The 19,140-nt window shown below is 42.7% G+C and overlaps 1 long non-coding RNA gene across 2 annotated transcripts in view; it reads right to left on the reverse strand.

Moving 5' to 3' along the window:
- Positions 1-19,140, reverse strand: part of LOC140481807 (uncharacterized) — a 66,055-nt gene extending 46,915 nt beyond the window's left edge. The window contains exons 1-3 of one of the 2 annotated variants that reach the window (XR_011961613.1): positions 18,960-19,140; positions 15,493-15,608; positions 12,644-12,747 (exon numbers count right to left, since the gene is read on the reverse strand). This is a non-coding gene — a long non-coding RNA (uncharacterized lncRNA). The remainder of the gene's footprint in view (positions 1-12,643; positions 12,748-15,492; positions 15,609-18,959) is intronic. The other variant, XR_011961614.1, reaches the window with a different exon arrangement.

Below are 19,140 nucleotides of genomic sequence, written 5' to 3' on the forward strand. Positions count from 1 at the left end.
GCTAAAAAAATGCATGTGGTGAAACATTCTACTGAGGTAGAACATTTGCATAGTATTGTTGAGTTATGGTTAACTTCTCCGTCCCTCTAAGGTCGATAAAGGCACTAGTCTATCTGCAAAAATTAGCATTTTAGCATTTCTAAAGCACCTAACAAACCTAGTAATTATAATAGCATTTAGCAAATTCTTCTTGCACTTTATTGAAAATGAAGTTTTTTGTTTGAAATGTAGTCATTATTGCATGCAAGGGAAATGTGCTAGCCAATCACTGCCGGTAGCTCACCCACTATCTTCTCCAAGGCAAGTAGGGATGGGCAATAAATACCAATGATGCCCATATCCCATGAACACCTTTTTCAAAACACACTTCCACAAAAAGAAATGGCCAGACAATCCACATTAATAATGTTGGCCAACAGATTGACATTAATGATTTCCTTGCTAATTTTCAAAATTATCATCATGGGATTTTTTAACATCCACCTCAACTGGGAGGGAAGGCATTGATTTAAGGTCTTGTGTTAATGACAGCACTTCTAACTGTGCAGAACTCCCTCAGTACTGTACAGAAGTATCAGTCAAGGTTTTGTGGTCACATTGCTGGTGTGGAACTTCAGCCAGTGACTGACTCAGAGGCATACTGTCAATTGACACCTGACTTTGCAACAGTGACAGTTTGCAATAATGAGAGTTTGATTATATTTTCGTGTCGAGGTTTACGAGTTGGAATATGCTTGCGCATTATAGTTCCACACCCAAAATAATCAAACTGAAAAGCTCTCTATGTTTATGTGGATCTTTATACATATATGACTCTTGAAGTTTTGCAAATTCAGTTTCATAAACATTAAGATAGATGATGATCGAGACATTCTTGTTTGAAACAAGTAGCCCTGTGTCTAGGCAAGTGCTAGTCAGGAATTTGTACCCGTCACACATTTGTAAAGCCCTGAGCTTTGTTTCCATGGGAAACCAAGATGGCATATCAAAAAGCTGTAAACCCTGAATTTTATCAGTTTACATGTACAATAAATCATGAATCGATGTTCGGATATCTCCGAGGTTTATTATTTAATTGGAGAGTGTGCTCCAGAATGTATTTTGACTATCATGCCTCTTCTTGGATTGGAGTGGCTTTTTAAGTGTCCAGGGCTTTCAATGCTGAAATTGCAGAGATAACAACATATTGTAAAGGATTGGCAGTCAAGGAATTCTAAGTAATAGCCTGTAAAACAGAATTTGCTATCAGCTGAAACCTTCTTGATAAAGAGCTGCCACGGAAGAAGAATATACTTTCATTTTGTGTAATGCACCTTTAAATGTTTTACATTTCTGTTCCCCAGGTAATGCCAGCTGAATCGGATCTGCGTGATGTATGACGACACTCCAATTACTCCACTGCTCGCGTCTCTGACTGTCAACAGCACCGAACCCCGATTGAAAGGTTTGCCAAGTCAACAACAACTTGCATTTCATCAAGTTATAGAGTCATAGAGATGTACAGGACAGAAACAGACCCTTCGGTCCAACTCGTCCATGCTGACCAGATGTCCTAACCTAATCTAGTCCCATTTGCCAGCACTTGGACCATATCCCTCGAAATCCTTCCTATTCATATACCCGTCCAGATACCTTTTAAGTGAGGAAATTATACCAGTCTCCACCACTTCCTCTGGCAGCTCATTCCATACACACACCGCCCTCTGTGTGAAAAAGTTGCCCCTTAGGTCCCTTTTATATCTTTCCCCTCTCACCCTAAACCTATGCCCTCTAGTTCTGAACTCCCCCACTGCAGGGAAAAGACTTTGCCTATTCATCCTATCCATGCTCCTCATGATTTTAAACATCTAGGGTGTAGGTTTGCTTGCTGAGCTGTAGGTTTGATATCCAGATGTTTCATTACCTGGCTAAGTAATGAAACGTCTGGATATCAAACCTATAGCTCAGCGAGCAAACTTACTCCTTAAACCTCAACTTGAGCGACAAACCTTCACAAACCTTGCATTTTATAAACCTCTATAAGGCCACCTCTCAGCTTCCGACACTGTAGGAAAAACAGCCCCAGCCTATTCAGCCTCTTCCTATAGCTCAAACTCTCCAACCCTGGCAACATCCTTTCAGGTTTCACAACATCTTTCTGATAGGAAGGAGACCAGAATTGCACACAATATTCCAAAAGTGGCCTAACCAATGTCCTGTACAGCCACAACATGACCTCCCAAATCCTACACTCAATGCTCTGACCAATAAATGAAAGCATACCAAACACCTTCTTCACTATCCTATCTACCTGCGACTCTACTTTCAAGGAGTTATGACCCTGCACTCCAAGGTCTCTTTGTTCAGCACCACTGCCCAGAACCTTACCATTAAGTATATAAGTCCTACTCTGATTTGCTTTTCCAAAATGCAGCACCTCATATTAATCTAAATTAAACTCCTCTGCCACTCCTCAGCCCAATGGCCCATCTGATCAAGATCCCATTGTAATCTGAGGTAACCCTCTTCGCTGTCCACTACACCTCCAATTTTGGTGACAGCTGCAAACTTACTAACTATACCTCTTATGCTCACATCGAAATCATTTATATAAATGACAAAAAGTAGTGGACTCAGCACCGATCCTTGTAGCACACCACTGGTCACCAGCCTCCAGTCTGGAAAACAACCCTCCACCACCACCCTCTGTCTTCCACCTTTGAGCCAGTTCTGTATCCAAATGGCTAGTTCTCCATGTATTCCATGAGATCTAACCTTGCTAACCAGTCTCCCATGAGGAACCTTGTTGAACACCTTATTGAAGTCCATATACACCACATCCAACACTCTGCCCTCATCAATCCTCTTTGTTACTTCTTCAAAAAACTCAATCAAGTTTGTGAGACTAGATTTCCCCCACACAAAGTCATGTTGACTTTCCCTAATCAGTTCTTGCCTTTCCAAATACATGTACATTCTGTCCCTCAGGATTCCCTCCAACAACTTGCCCACCAATAATGTCAGGTTCATTTCCATGGTGTCTTTAATGCAATAAAATATCCCAAGGGTCTTCACAGGAGTGATTATAAATCTAACTTTGACCCTGAGCCATACAACAAGATATTAGTATGGGTTTTTAAGAAACGCATTAATGGTGATTTAAGGGAGAGGTGGAAAGGTTTTAAGGAAGAAGTTTTGAAGGATAACATCATTGCATTACAGTTATCCATAATGTAGTGAGTCAAGTTGAGGGTCAGGATGAGAGGAGTGCAGAAATGTTGGAGGTTTGCAGAACTGTTTAGAGAGATAGGAACAGGCTACCGCTAGTTCCATTTTGTGATTGTACAGTATTTCCAGGAGAAAGTGAGGACTGCAGATGCTGGAGATCAGAGTTGAGAGTGTGGTGCTGGAAAAGCACAGCCGGTCAGACAGTGTCTGAGGAGCAGGAGAATGGATGTTTTGGGAATAAGCTCTTCATCAGGAAGGTGTTACCAGCCCTAGACCTATTGTTAATCTCAGGCTGAAAGACTCATTTGTGGAAAAAATTCATACATTAAAATAAATGTTCCTTTCCTTTCATGTTGTCCTTTCTTAACGTAAGAGCTAGGAGCAGAAGTAGGCCATTCAGCCCCTTGAGCCTTCTCTGCCATTTTCATATAATCATGGCTGATCTCAACTTGGCCTTAACTCCATTTTCCTGCTCTCACGCCATAACCTTGCAATCCATTACTAATTAAAAATTCCAAAAATGAAAGTTCAAAGGAGACATAAGCGGCAAATGTTTTACACAGAGAGCAGGAGGAGTCTGGAACGCACTGACAAGTGTGGTGGTAGAGGCAGATATGATCGGGGCATTTAAGGGACTTTTAGATAAATACATGAATATGCAAGGAATAGAGGGATATGGACCAAGGGCAGTTAAAAAGGATTAGTGTAATTTGGCAATATGTTTAGCACAAAGAGCCATTCCTGTGCTGTACTGTTTTATGTTCTCCAATCTTCTCTAATAGCATCTAACAAGTGATTGAAAGGAGATTGCTCCTTTATCCAGGAAATATGAATCAAGGATTTAAAATGCTGGAAACTCAGTGGTCAATGGTCCTTTGTCAAGACTCGCAGGTTGGCGATGCAACTGCAGAGGTGAAAAATAATTGGGGGGAGAGTGAGTGGGAATGAAAGGGAGGAAGGAGCAGAAAGATCCATGACAGGGTGGAGGATGGGAGTGATTAAGTCACGAAAGAATGGCATTGGAAGGCTAACGAGGGAAGGGAATATGTGAAGGTTAAAGAAACAAATTGTGGATCTGGATAAGACCATCAGTCCATAAACTGTAGTAGCAGAAGTAGGCCATTCAGCCCATTGAGACTGCTCTGCCATTCAATGAGATCATGGCTGATCTCGTCATCCTCAATTCCACTTTCCTGGGTTTTTTTCCCCATAATCCTTGATTTCCTTACTCATTAAACACTTGCCTATTTCAATGTTAAATACACATAATGACCCAGCCTCAATAGTCCTTTGTGTTAAAGAAATCCACGGAGGAATTGTTTGCAAAGGTTGGGACTAAACAGTAAAAGGATGGGTGTGGATAAGGTGTAAATGATCTAACGATAAATCAAGTTGAAATGTAAATGGTAGAAGTTTAGGTCTAAACAAGGTGTAAGTAATATAATGAGGGGTTTAGATGAGGTATAAATGGAATAAGAATAGATCAAATGAAGTGTAATAGTGTAAAGGTGGATATAGATGATGTATAACTGGAAAAGATTGTGTCAGAAATAGAAGAAATGGAAAAAAAAGAATATTCCAGCTCTGAGAAAATGTTATGGTGTGAAACTATTGAACTTAAAATGGGAAAAAAAATCAGAAGAGAGAAAAACAAATCTGTTTTGCACTCATTCGCAAAATCAAGATCTTGACATCATTGATGAGAAATATTTGAGGATAGGGAAGGAGTAGACAGACAAAGGGGTGAAAGCATAAATATTAAAAACCCTCTCCCCTAAGGTAGTCTGACATTTTCCTTCAGAAAACTTTCACGCTTGAGGGTATTTTTCTTAATGCCGGACTGAGTTGAGTTTTTCTTGTGCTCCGTATCTGATGTGCTTTTGTGTTCTGGGCACATTCTGTAAAATGTAATCTTCATCTTGATGTTTGCACAAGTATCGTAATGTACTTTTATATTAAAACAAAATCAACCTGGCTCATGGAATTAGGTATATCACCTGCTGTGAATTTAGTGTGGTGTAAAGTCCTACCAGAGCTAATTAAAAAAACCAGAGAGCTTTGCATTTAGCACGAGCATTAAATGCTGTATCTACTGCTGCAAGTCATTTATGGAAAGGGTCTAGTTAAATTTTAAAGCAGCATTGTCACCATTTACAGCCAATATAAGTTAAATCTGTTCCAGCTTTCTTGTCTCCCTGTCATAAATGTTAGAATGGCTATGTTTTTTTCTGCATTTTACATCTCAATAAATGCAGGATGATTCAATTAAAGTTACATTGCTCAATTTGAACTCTAAACCTTACCATTATAATGCTCTACCTTCCTTTGTGTCGCAGTTAAAATTAAGTGCAGGAACAAGTTAAGTTCTAACGGTTATATACAGCTCAGGGGTGATGGTAGTGTAGTGGTGGTGCCACTAGACAAGTAAGCCAGCAATCCTGGTTTGTTTTACAGGGACTTTGGCTCATATCCCATCACGGTCAGGCAGCATCCAAGAAGTAGGGGAGTCAACGTTTCAGGCGAAAACCCTTCAGCTTTTGCCCAAAGTATCGATTCCCCTGCTCCTCGGATGCTGCCTGACGCTGCTGTGCCTTTCCAGCTCCACACTCTCCACTCTGATCTCCAGCATCTGCAGACCTCACTTCCTTCTCATATCCCATCACGGCAACGAGCACATTTTTGATTCAATTAATTAAAACCTGGAATTGAAAGCAAATCAAAGTAATCTGGTATGACTCTTTTTCAGAATTGTTTGGAAATGTTAACACTGCTTTTTGTCCATAAATGAAGAAGGGCTTATGCCCAAAACGTCGATTCTCCTGCTCCTCGGATGCTGCCTGGCCTGCTGTGTTTTTCCAGCACCACATTTTTCAACTCTGATACTCCAGCATCTGCAGTCCTCACTTTCTCCTCCTTTTTGTCCATAAAAGCAACCAGACCTGCTGAGTTTCTCCAACAGTTTCTGTTTCTAAGTGCTTTAGATCTCCAGCAGTTCTTTGTTTTGGTTAACTCTCCCAGAGCATTAGTCTGGGATTCAACATTACACATGACCGCAACACCACCACTGCTCCATCACTGAGTGTTTTGCTAATAATTTTAAATCTGTGCTTCTGCTTACTGACCCAGTTGACAGGTGGAATCGATGTGCTGTACTTGTTCCATCAAAATCCCTCATTATTCTGATTCCCTGTATTGTGTGTCCAATAACATCCATCATTTTTACCACATGAGTGAAGTCCATCATCCCTAGTATCATCCTGGTGAACCTCCACTCAATCCTCTCAGAGGCCTTACCACTGCTTTTGAAGTCATCAGAATTGTACACAATTCTCCAATTAAGGCCTACAGCAATGTTTCCAAAAGTGTTTGACTTCACCCCCTTACTTTTTATTTGATTCTGATGTCTACAAAGACAAGATCTTGTAGCTGCACATTCTCCTCGTGTCTATGTGGGTCCCCTCCGGGTGCTCCGGTTTCCTCTCACAATCCAAAGGCGTGCAGGTTAGGTGAACTGGCCATGTTAAATTGTCCATGGTGTTAGATGCATTAGTCAGGGGTTTTATATAGGATAGGGAACGGGTCTGGGTGGGTTACTCTTCGGAGGGTCGGTGTGGACTTGTTGGGCCAAATGGCCTGTTTCCACACTGTAGGGAAGCTATTCTAATCTAGATTTGGAGATGCCGGTGTTGGACTGGGGTGTACAAAGTTACAAATCACGAAACACCAGGTTATAGTCCAACAGGTTGAATTGGAAGCACTAGCTTTCAGAGCGATGCTCCTTCATCAGATGGTCATCATACCTGATGAAGGTGCGGCACTCCGAAAGCTAGTGATTCCAATAAACCTGTTGGACTGCAACCTGGTGTTGTGTGATTTCTAACTTTATTCTAATCTAATCTGCCGAAGAATAACTTGGCAAAGGTCCAGCTGATAGTCAATGGTCATAAACAACAACATCGTGAATTTATTTAGCACCTTTAATATGATGGAAATTGGCAACACCTTCAGTCAAACCATTCCAGTACAGCCACATCCTTGGAGCCTGCCTTGCCAGGTGGGAATTGTCTAAGCAAGTCATGTCCACTAAAGGTAGGACAAATACAACCTCAACAGACCTCTCTCGCTCATCAGCAGAGTCTTGGAAGGAGTCATCATCAGGACTATGAAGTGCTACTTAACTTTGTCTTTAGTCACTCATAGGACATGGGTTTTGCTGGCTAGCCCAGCATTTATCGCCTGTCCCTAGTTGCCCTTGAGAAGGTGGTGGTGAGCTGCTGTCTTCTTGAACTGCTGCAGTTCATTTAACTTAGGTACAGTCACAACACCCTCAGAAAGGGATTTCCAGGATTTTGACCCAGCGACATTATAGGAACAATGATATTCAGTAGTTCCAAGTCAGGCTGAGTGAATGACTTGAATGGGAAATTTCAGGTGATGGTGTTCCCATGTATCTGCTGCCCTTGTCCACCTGGAGTGTCTAAGTCACAGATTTTGAAAGTATGTACTAAAGGAGTCCTGGTAGGTTTCTGTAGTTTATCTTGTAGGTCAGTGAGCACAAGAGTGATGGATGAAAGGGATTTTCTGCCAATTAAAACAGGGAGAATAGAATTTTGGAGATTGGATTGTAAGAAATAAGCATCAGAATGTTTCAGCAGCAAAGACGCGATGATAGGACAAAGTGAGGTGACGTTACTGAGGTAGAAACAGACCCTCTTAGTGATGGCACACATAGGGGGTTGGAAGGACAGTTTGGGATCAGACTGCGTTTACAATCTCAGACTGGGGCCAGGGAGGCATGGAGTAGGTAGCTCAGGAACAGAGTAACGTGGGGACCAATGTCACTGTCTTAACCTTCCTGTTACTTATTCAGGTATCCATAAGTCATAACCAGGAGCAAGATGGCTCATCCTTCAATTCTGAGTCAAAGCATGATAGCCAGATCATCATGACTAAACACCTCTTCACTCATTATATCTTTCCCAATCAACTCGACACATATTTAGACTCTTGTGGAGGCAAAATAAATGAAGACAGGCCAGATAAAGGGAAACAATGCTGGAAAATTTCTCATTAACACCATTCAGGTGATCAAAGTGAATCCAGGAGATGATAAGATTCTCCAAGTGCTGTCTATAAAGATGGCTACCTTCTCTATGAAGTGATCTGTGCCCAGTCAAGAACAGGTCCTCCTGAAGGAGCAAAGAATAGCGCCAGGTGGGAACGGAGGCACCAGGAGGGAGGTTCATGCCACAGCCTTGAAGTTGCTATATAAGGGTCCCAGAGGAAGAACAGCAGATGTGTCCCAGGGCTGACTGTCAACTTCTTGAGAGTCATAGAGACATACAGCACAGAAACAAACCCAACTCGTCCATGCCAACCAGATATCTGAAATCAATCTAGTCCCATTTGCCAGCATTTGGCGCATATCCCCTAAACCCTATTCATATACCCATCCAGATGCCTTTTAAATGTTGTAATTGTACAAGCCTCCACCGCTTCCTCTAGCAGCTCATTCCATACACACACCACTCTCTGCATGGAAAAAGTTGCCCCTTAGGTCCCTTTTAAATCTTTTCTCTCTCACCTTAAACCTACGTCCTCTAGTTTGGACTCCCCCAGCCCTGGTAAAAAACTTCCATTTACCCTCTCAGTGCCCCTTTGTTGACCATATTTCACTTGGGAGCTGATTGGCTAATTGTTAGAAATCAAAGGTTGGGAGGATGGGTAGACTCTTTGGCTACTGTGCACATGGACAATTACATATGGCCAACTCTGTTTAACTATTCTAGTCCATTAGACGTAGGTATTTTGATTAGCAAGTGGACTCTGCACTTAATCATCATGTCCATCTCATTCACATATGCAACTCCAAAATCTAATGTGTGCTTGTTTCCAGCCCATGTTGTCAATCTCACTCAATCTGTTGCAAAAACCGGATGCCCTCATATTAGTGCATTATAAGTATCCTGCAGTTGAGATTAGAGTTAACACACATCAATGGGGCAAACCATAGAATGCTTACCTCTACTGCTGGCTCTGATGCATAATGATTGGTCTTATATCCCAAAAGTGGGAATCTTTGATCAATCTGAAACAGTATTCTCTACACTAATGACTGCTGGTTACCTCTCACCACTTCACAAGGAAGAGTATGGTAAACTTGTGAATATGATGACTGAACTGGCAAACTGCAATTCCTGAGTCCAAATCTAACCAGGGCACGTTGTAAAGTTGAATCTGGGAAATCTGGCCTTTTGTGGCTTGGATCTAGGAAGGCTGTTAAAGGAAACTATGAGATAGACATTAAAAAAACCGAACTGATTAAGTAATAAGACCCTGTCACCTGCACCTGCATGGTCCAACTGAAAAGTTACTCAGTCTCATGCCATGCAGTTGAATATTAATGTTCATTGAACACAGGAAATAAAAACTGTGGCCTAACATTGCTCTCATCCTGTAGGATTAATTCAATTTCCGGGATTCAAACCTGTAAATGTATTAATTCATTTTTATTGTCACAGAGCAGAGATCAACAAAGTACAGCTTTTATATCAACCATCTCAGATATGTTTCAACAATGATTTACAGCACCTGAATGCCATCAAATGAGATAACACGTTGTCTTCTTAACATTCAATGGCAGTACCTTTGCTGATTTCCTTATTAGCAACATCCAGGGAGTTATCATTGAACAGAAACTGAACTGGACTAGCCAAATAAATACAGTGGTTACAAGAGCAGGTCAGAGACATTGGAAATATTGCAATGAATAAGTCACCTCCTAACTCCTCAAAGCCTGGTGACCATTTACACAGCACAAGTCAAAACTATTCTCCACTTGTCTGCTTAAGTGCAGCCCCAACAACACTTGAGAAGTTCAACACCATCTGGGACAAAGTAGGCCATTTTATTGTTGCTACATTCCATTGCTAACAATGCAGCAATCATTCTACAAGATGCATTGCAGCAAGTCACTCCTTCCACAGCAGCTTTGATACTTGCAACCTGTACCATCTAGAAGGACAAAGGCAGCAGATACATGGGAACACTACCACCTGCAAGTTCCCCTCCAAGTCATGCACCAACCTGCCTTGGAAATGTATCTCCATTCCTTCAGAAGCAAACATAAAGATTATTGGAAAAGCTCAGCAGGTTTGGCAGCATCTCTGGAGAGAAATCAGAGTTAACGTTTTGGGTTGAGTGGCCCTTCCCCAGAACTGTTCCTTCAGTGTCGCTTGGTCAAAATCCTGAAATTCCCTCCTTAGTGACATTAGCAGGTACCTACAGCACTTGACTGCAGCAATTCAAGAAGGCAGTCACCACCAACATCTTAAGGGCAATTAAGGACAGGTTTGTCAATGACACACAGAAGATCCCAAGGAAGATATTTTTAAAAACCATTTCATCACAACCGAAGTTGCCTGTTCATGCAATTCACAAGATGAAACCAATCATGGAATTCCAGTATTTCACAATGAAACATCAACGTGTAATTTGGTAATGAAGGTTTAATGCTTTGCCTGAATGCATTTTATGGATATTTTCTCAACAACCAATCAGCAATGTATTACACACCTCTATAGCAGTTGGAACTTAAACCTGGGTTTCCTTGTCCAAAAATAGGGACCACTACCATTACACCACAAGAGCTCCTCAAATGCAGTTTCTGTTCGAGGAATGTCCTTTAAATGGCTCCTCATCTAAAAGAGTGGAGGTCATCACATTAGTGTACGCAGTCGAGATTAGAGTGGTGCTGGTAAAGCACAGCAGGTCAGGCAGCATCCAAGGAGCAGGAAAATCGACGTTTTGGGCAGGAGCCCTTCATCAAGAATGAGGCTGGGAGCCTCCGGGGTGGAGAGATAAATGGGAGGGGGTGGGGTTGGGGAGAAGGTACCTGAGAGTGCAATAGGTGGATGGAGGAAGGGGTAAAGGTGATAGGTTGGAGAGGAGGGTGGAGCGGATAGGTGGGAAGGAAGTTGCTCTCGATGCGGTCTCCTCTACATTGGGGAGATTGGATGCCTCCTCGCAGAGCGCTCCAGGGAACATCTCCGGGACACCCGCACCAATCAACCCCACCACCCCATGGCTGAACATTTCAATTCCCCCTCCCACTCTGCCGAGGACATGCAGGTCCTGGGCCTCCTCTACCGCCGCTCCCTCACCACCCGACACCTGGAGGAAGAACGTCTTGTCTTCCACCTTGGAACACTTCAACCCAGGGCATCAATGTGGACTTCACCAGTTTCCTCATTTCCCCTCCGCCCACCTTACCTCGGTTCCAAACTTCCAGCTCAGCACCATCCTCATGACCTGTCCCACCTGTCAATCTTCCTTCTCACATATCTACTCCACCCTCCCTCCCGACCTATCACCTTTATCCCTTCCTCCATCCAACAATTGCACTCTCAACTACCATCTCCCCAGCCCCACTCCCCTCCCATTTATCTCTCCACACCCTGAGACTTCCAGCCTCATTCCTGATGAAGGGCTCCTGCCCAAAATGTTGATTTTCTTGCTCCTCGGATGCTGCCTGACCTGCTGTGCTTTTCCAGCACCACTCTAATCTAGACTCTAATCTCCAGCATCTGCAGTCCTCACTTTCACCTACATTAGTTTATGCAGTCAAACAAATGCTGGTTAAATAAGTAAAAGCATTGTTCATGAAGAAAGCAATCCATGGCAATAATCTTACAACTCCAAGAATAAATTTAAAAGATCTAATCATTTGAAGCAGGTTAACATAAATAGGAGTACTTCCAACTGCGTATTGTGAGTTGCCATTTATTGTGTGTGGTGAACTTGAAGCTGAACCAATGGAAGTTTATGTTACAATGTGCAGAGCCATTTAATTTCCAACTCCATCTCCTAAAGCATTACTATTGTTTGAAACAAACAACTTACGACAAATAATCTTTGTAAATAGCTATGGTAACAAAGCAAAGAGCAGGTGACCAATTGCCTGACTTTTAAATACAGCTTATTTGACTTTACTTGACCCTTTCAACTGGTGTAATATTTCTGTTGTAACGATAATATAGTGAACTCTTAACTGACTCCCTGCAATCCATTCAGTCATATACATCACCACACTCCATTTCAGATATTTTTGTATCAACTAGTTCAGATACTTTACAGAACACCTCTCTCGCAGGGAAGATTATATCTTGGCTGCCTGGTCCAGAGACACGTACACGATGCTGCAGCACAAAAGCTCACCATGTAGTATCAGAAGGTGGTGGCCTAATGGTATTATTGTTTCACCAATTAACTCTTTGAGGATCCTGAGCTCAAGTCCCACCATGGTAGGAGTTTAGTTTAATTTTTAAAAAAATCTGGAACGAAGTGTCTAATGATGACCATGAAACCATTGCTGATTGTCAGGAAAAAAACATCTGGTTCATAAATGTCCTTTAGGGAAGGAAACTATCATCCTCACCTGGTCTGGCCTACATGAGACTCCAGACCCACAGCAATGTGAGTGATTGACTCTCAGATGCCTGATGAGTAATTATCACTGGCCTCGCCAGTGACATCCACATCCTACAAATGAATAATATAAGTATAATTAGAAATGGGTAATAAATGTCTACAACCCACACTTCATGTGAATGAATTGAGATGAAAATAGATTCTTTGGCAACTATTTATAATGTCTCTTTTCTTTCATTGAGAGCAGTGAGACATCTGTACTTAATCCACTTCCATTGCAATATTTTAAATTAAAGAGTTGTGGAATCTTATTGGAGCCTGGGTCATGTTGTGATTGATGGTAGAACTAAATAAGAGGTCTGGTGAGGCCCATTTCAAAGTCGGGAGCATCTCACTCACTATTTCATGGTTTTCACAAGTGGTATGGCAAGTTTCTGGCTGGGCAGTTGTGAGTTATGCTGGCCTGACACACCCTTACTAATATTTAACATTTTATCTAACTAAACTCACCAACCAAGCATGAAGACCAGAGTATGCACTTGGCCGATATCAGAGTCAAAAAAGTGAGGCACTGGAAAAGCACAGCCGGTCAGGCAGTATCCAAGGAGCAGGAGAGTCAATGTTTCAAGCATAAGCCCTTCATCAGGAATGTAGTGACTCGAGCATCTGCAGTCCTCACTTTCTCCTACCTGCCAATATCAGCTAGCCATTTGCTCTGAACGATGTCCATGTTGGACACCAGGCACTGACATTGCAGGTCACACTCCATGGACATTATGTATCTGACATATGCCAGCCTCCAAGATCCCTCTTGATCCATATGTGATCCACTTACAGTGCACTCTCACTAGGCAACTATCATTGCAATGTTGCAGCACAGACACTGTGCACGAAGCGACACACATCCAGCTCATGAGCTGGACTAGGCTTACAGCTCCAGGTTTGCTATTTGCTCTCTTTGTGCACTCTCACCTTTCTGAATGGTTACAGTATCCTTGCCCAGCCTTGGCTTTCAAAACCCTGTCCCCTCAGTCAGAGATAGCATGCTTATATTACTTCCACCTTGCCTTGCCATTTAGCACAGATACAAGAGCAGGAAGCTTGACATGATTGATGACCTTCAGTCAAGTCAACAGGGTACAGCCTTCACTCAGGGAGTTGTCATACAGTAAGTCAAGGGCAGTCTCTATTACCACTCAGGGGCTTTAAAACTGTCAATCCGCTATTCGAAGCCATCAATGTTAAGGCCCTATCCACACAAAGGGGTAAGGAGCTGAGCGTCAGGCTGCTCACCTGTCTTGACTGTCTCTACCCTATTGGGATGACAGAGAGGCAGATATTAATGGAGATGAAAGTGACTGTTGTCTTTGGTGTAGATGGAAGGTGTCCAGGGTGGGTAGACAGCACAAAGGACTCCCACTCTGCCGAGGACATGCAGGTCCTGGGCCTCCTCCATCATCACCCCCTCACCACCCAACACCTGGAGGAAGAATGCCTTATCTTCCACTTCGGGACCCTTCAACCCCAGAGCATCAATGTGAACTTCACCAGTTTCCTCATTTCCCCTCCCCCCACCTTACCCCAGTTCCAACCTTCCAGCATAACACTGCCCTCATGACCTGTCCCACCTGTCAATCTTCCTTCCCACCTATCCGCTCCACCCTCTTCTCTGACCTATCACCTTTACCCCCACTTCCATCCACCTATTGCACTTTCAGCTACCTTCTCCCCATTTATCTCTCCACCCCCCAAGGCTCCCAGCCTCATTCCTGATGAAGGGCTCTGGCCTGAAATGTCGATTCTCCTGCTCCTCGGATGCTGCCTGACCTCCTGTGCTTTTCCAGCAACACACTCTCAACTCTGATCTCCAGCATCTGCAGTCCCCATTGTCTCCTAGCACAAAGGACATGCAGGGTGAGTATTGCTGGGAGTTGGACAGAGAGTGAGGAAAAGGTAGCAGGCTAATGAGTGGTAGGGCATGAGCCTTGATGGGAGACGGGTACAGTTGCAGAGATAAGGTAACTGTGAGGGATGGGAGAAACCTTGGTGGTCCTTATTCTGAAGGAATGCTGAGCTTTCCTCCAGGTGGCCGAGAGTGGGTTCAACCCCAGTATCAACCTTGAACAAGGTTGGCATGGTCTGGTGTCATGACATCCAGTGCTGATCCTATGGGGGAAGAGGAAATCTCACTTCTGCACCAGCCCACCCAGCAGGACCACCAGGGTCCCTGGCCACAAAGCCTGGTGATGATTTCCCTGTTGCCTGCCATATCCAGCAATATGCAGGGCACCACCAGACTCACGGCGACTGTCCAGCTGCACAATGGACCTTTGAGGACACAAAGCTGCTGGTGGTTTCTGGGACATCTGCTGAGGGGCACGTTGTTCAGGGTTGACTGCAGAGTACAATGGGACTGGAATTGGACTTGACAGACTCCGTAGGTTGTGGGGTAGGTGGTTAATGAGGCAAGTTTCATAAGATGTGGTGAATAAAGCTCACCAAGCCTCACAATGCTTTTATTGAATCCTTCAATAAAAAAAATCAACATAACTCCAACTTGACCTAAAAAAAAGCATAAGATTCTGCCCCATATATATTCAGCCTTACTATCTCCATTGACCTTTATTTAAAGGGAGACGATGGCCCAGTGTTGTTATCACCGGACTGTTAATCCAAAGATTCAGGTAATATTTTGGTGACCTGGGTTTGAATCATGCCATAGCAGGTGGTGGAATTCAAATTCAATTAAAATCTGGAATTAAGAGTCTGATGATGACCATGAATCCATTGGTGATTGTTGTGTTAAAAACTCATCTGCTTCACTAAAACTTTTGGGAAGGAAACTGCCATCCTTACCTGGTTTGGCCCCCATGTGACTCCAAACCCACAGAAATGTGGTTGACTCTTAACTGCCCTCTGGACAATTGGGGATGGGTAATTAATGCTGGGCCAGCCAGTGATGTCATCATCCCCTGAATGAATAAAGAAAAGTGGGTCAACAGTGTCAGCCATAGTAAAAGGGGGATTTTAAATTTTAAAGGTTACAGACTCAAGTCTTATTAAAATTCACGTTTGACCATGCAGGACTGAGAGAGTGCTACCCTGTCAGAGGTACTGATTTTTGTTTGGATGTTAAACCAAGGCCCATCTGCCCTCAGAGATGGAAATTTGTAAAATTCCATAGATTTCAATGAACAGCTTGTGGATTTATCTCCCAATATTTGTCCCTCAAAAGAGATTATTGTTAATCAGGTCATTATCCTACAGTTACCTGTGGGAGCTGGCTATATGCACATTAGCTGCTGAATTTCTTATAGTACAGCAAGGGGAAACACTTCAAAAATCACATCTTCCTTCGAAAGTGCTTTAGGACATCTGGTGAACAAGAAAAGTGATGCACAAATGCAAGCTTATTTTCTCTCTTGATCTCTGACTAAACTTTTGGCCACCAATCCTTTTCATTTTGTTGAGTGTCTCCATTGCATTCCCTTGGTTGATTGCCCCTTCTATGAAACAAACTGAGTTCTTTTAATACAATAGAGGCATCACCCGGAGATTAGCTGTGTGCAACTTGTGGTCTATAATTGGGGATTCAAGTGGGCCCAAGGCGTAGGTCTTGAACGGGCCCAGCGTGGAGGAGAGTCAGCCACTACTTAGTTTTCTGGAACTAACACAGGACCTGGAATCAGTGGCTATGGCATTGGCAGAGGAGACCCAATGTAGGCCCAATGGCAAAAAATGGTGCCTGCCTATTGACTACTTCGATGTTAGCTGGGTCTGGTGTAGACGGCTGGGAAGTTGTGTCGGAGGAATGATGGCACACGCATCGTTGAAGGTGATGAGCTTGCTCAGGACTGATGGACTCCTTTCAAGCTATATCTTTCTCTTTCTTTCCTTATTCTTAAATTATTCAAAATGGTGCCATTTTGTGGTGCGTAATGGCAGTTTTTCACTGTCTTCTATTGTATTCTCACTGCAAAATACACGTGACAATAAAATCAAAAGCAAATTCACACACATTCCTGCAAAAGGAACAGACTGAGGCAATGCCTGGAGGAGGAGAAGTATATGTTTGAATCCTACGTTTCTGTAAATAAATGTTTAGAGAAGTGTGTAAAGATTGGGTCCAATTCCATCCTCCAGCACCTGGCATTTCAAAGAATAGCACAATATAATTACAAGTCTGTGTTGTTGCCAATGATTATATCTTTACAAACTAACAAATGTTAACCAATAAACAAATATTAACAACATGAACTTGCACATTCCATCATATTAAAAGCTAAGTTATACCTCAAATTCCAAACGTGCACTGTATCAGTTTCAACTAGACATGAGTGAGCTGATTTTGCATGAATCAATCACATTGTTTGCTCACTGATCAATTTGAACGTCATTATTAAGGGTTCTACAATTTTGTACACTTTATATTTAATATTGCCTCGCTTGGGATTGGTTGCAAAATGAGTTAAAGCAAATGTCCATCTCTAAAAAGACATCTTGTCTTCCACAGGAGAAAATACTGTGATTAAAGAGTGATACGCTTTAATTGGACAGCTTTAATTGGGAATAAGACTGATGTATTTAATTGTCACAGAATGACAGTGCTGTTGAATGATGTTACAAATTGAAAGTTTAGTGTGAAACTATGAAAAATTACGTAAGGAGCCTTTCTAATCCTCACACTGTAGGGCTGTCCCCCTTCAGTGTTTAGCTGGAGATTTTAGTATTTTTATTTAGTGAGACACCTGTTACTTTTCTTAAGGTCCAGTTTACAAGCTGACAATTGAATCTTGAACAACACCACAACAGTAGATACTTCTTGTGGGATCTTGCTGTTTGCAAATTGGTTGCTAAATTTCCTACATAATACCATTGACTACACCTCAAAAGAGGTCTATTGACTGCAAAATCATTGAGGCCACCTGAAATAATGAAAGATGCTACTGAAATGCATTCCTTTCTATCACTATGCACTGTAGCACAGCTGTGGTAAGGACAGAAGTAGCACTGAGGGCACTTTGGTGCTAGCTAAGTCTTAGTGTTGGACCTTTTGCCTTGAGTCAGCAAATTGGAATTTCAAGTCCCAAGCTAGTGCTTTCAGCGCTATAATCCAGGCTAACCTTCTAATGCAGTACTACAGCCTCATTGTGCTACCTCTTTGGTGACATGTTAAATTCAGGGCTCACCTACTCTCTCAAGTGGATGCAAAAGGTCCCCCTTTTTTCTTATCTTGAATTTTTCAATACTTGAGAGAATTGATGGAAAGGACAACATTCATTGCTCATCAATAATTGCTCAAGATCTGAATGGTTTACTTGGCCATTCCAGAGGGCAGTTAAGATTCAATCACATTGCTGTAGGTCTGGAGTCATGTATCAGACAGACCAGGTAAGAATGGTAGATTTCCTTTCCTGAATGATTTAGAGAATCAGGTCAGTTTTTAAGATAAATATTGATAGCTTCCCAATCACATTATGAAAGCTAGCTGTTAATTCCAGATTCATTAATCAAATTTAAATTTGCACACTGAGACAAGAACCCCATTCCACCAGAACAATAGTCCTGGCCTAGTGTCATTATGACTATATAATCACCTCCCACCCCATAACTTAGTTTGCTAGTTCCATGGCACACACAAATTGATTCAAGCTATCTCCTCCACTGGTTGTCCAACCATTGTTCTCTTACCACAAACCCCTAGAAAATGCACACTGTACACAGCAAACCAGTGAGAAATTAGCAGCACCACTGCTGGACACTGTTTGTAGAGGTCACCTTGCTCTCTTCATTTCTCACTAATGACCTGTGAAATAAATTGCTGCCACTCAGAATCCTTGTGACTAAAGCAAAGGTACGAAACCTGCCTCACACTTGGCTTATAACTCAAGTGTCTTGGCAAAGGTGGAAAGTAAGTGGAAGTCTTATCCAGTGGTGAAATTGTGTTGCTGGAAAAGCGCAGCAGGTCAGGCAGCATCCAAGAAGCAGGAGAATCGACGTTTCGGGCATGAGCCCTTCTTCAGGAATCCAGTGGGTTTGGAATGGCTTCAACCTTATTCACCGCTGAGTTAGCCTATCCTGGTGAGGCAAGGTGTACTAACTCACGGAGTTGATAATCCTCCTTTTGTCCATCAATGATCATTGTCCGAAGTGGATTTGTGTGTGTGCAGGAAGCAAGGGTAAGGGAATTGTGGAGGAAGCTACAATTTCAGTCTCCTTCCCTCCTTGGAGAACTGTGCAAATGCTACACATGAACAAATGAGCTGGGAAATTGTGATGCAAAGACCACAATGAGGTGAGCCAACAGATGACGTTTTCTGTACCTGGAATTAGGAAATTATGGACCCTTGTCCCCCACTGGACACTTGACCTCAAGATCTAGGTGGATCTGCCAGCCTTTTATTGAGGGTGTGCTGCATTGTTGTAGGCACCATCGTTTGGATGAGGTGCTGAACAAGGACTCCAGTTGCCCTTCAAGAGCACCAAATCAAAATTAGGAAGACG

This window comes from Chiloscyllium punctatum, chromosome 10 (genome assembly GCF_047496795.1).
Source record: "Chiloscyllium punctatum isolate Juve2018m chromosome 10, sChiPun1.3, whole genome shotgun sequence".
Lineage (NCBI taxonomy): Eukaryota > Metazoa > Chordata > Chondrichthyes > Orectolobiformes > Hemiscylliidae > Chiloscyllium > Chiloscyllium punctatum.